The sequence below is a fragment of the Corvus brachyrhynchos genome, unplaced genomic scaffold, assembly GCF_000691975.1.
Source record: "Corvus brachyrhynchos isolate BGI_N302 unplaced genomic scaffold, ASM69197v1 scaffold62, whole genome shotgun sequence".
Taxonomy (NCBI): Eukaryota; Metazoa; Chordata; class Aves; order Passeriformes; family Corvidae; genus Corvus; species Corvus brachyrhynchos.
In genome coordinates this window covers 1,583,428-1,584,277 of record NW_008236629.1, presented here as the reverse complement: position 1 = coordinate 1,584,277, position 850 = coordinate 1,583,428, and the positions used below count along the sequence as shown (strand labels likewise).

General features: G+C 37.6%; 1 long non-coding RNA gene across 8 annotated transcripts in view; it reads left to right on the top strand.

Moving 5' to 3' along the window:
• LOC108444783 overlaps nucleotides 1-850 on the top strand; it is a 19,308-nt gene that overhangs the window by 5,466 nt on the left and 12,992 nt on the right. For 6 of the 8 annotated variants that reach the window (XR_001859479.1, XR_001859477.1, XR_001859473.1 and 3 more), the window contains one exon: nucleotides 716-844. This is a non-coding gene — a long non-coding RNA (uncharacterized LOC108444783). The remainder of the gene's footprint in view (nucleotides 1-715; nucleotides 845-850) is intronic. The other 2 variants (XR_001859478.1, XR_001859476.1) reach the window with 1 other exon arrangement.

The following is an 850-nucleotide window of genomic DNA, read 5'->3' as shown; positions in this document are numbered from 1 at the left end:
TGACCCAGCAAAAAAACAGCTGGTGACGAGGAAAATTGAGCTTACACAATTGGAAGTTTCCTGTCAGCACATAACAAAAACACCCTTATCTAAACTTCTGTTACTATGAGCTGAGCTCAGTCATCCTGAGGGCTCCCAATCTGCATTGCCAAAAGGGCACACATAGGTCAGAACTATTTAGCTCCTACCATGTACTACAGCTAGAGTCTCAGAAAGGGCCAGGGACTTGGGCTTTATTTTATTAGTTGGTTTGTTTCAGGGAGTCCTAAAAGGTCCTTGATTTTCTCAGACTGGCCTAGTCAGCCTTTTCTGAAAACAAAACTCTACTAATGCTGTCATTGTGTTTTTAAGATCTCAGCCGATTTGCAGGTGCATGAACATAGCAACAGACACAAACACATAGATACAGACATATGTATTTCACAACTACTATATACAGAATACAGAACAGGAGGTGCTAGTCTTTTCTTGAAAAAGGCATGCAGCTCTCAGTGCTGCAAGTGTATCTTTTTCATTTAACCATCAAAAAATGAAAAAACCATAGGGTCTGTTTCTGACCAAGGAGAATGGAATATGCTCCATTTTATAAAATGTATGTGCTTGCCCATCAGCTGACTGTTTCTCTAATACATCAAAACAATTAGAACATTTCTTATCTTTTTTTTTTTTACTGAAACTAGAACTTTATTTTTGTTAAATGATTCACTTTTCACAGCTGTTATTACTTCTTCAGCCTACTCTGAGTTCACAATAGTAACTGAGAAGTCCTCAGACAAGCAGATGGGAAAATGGCCTGGAAGTCTTTATTGTTATAAACCTTTTGTAAAACTTTAGATGTTGAAAGGTAAGA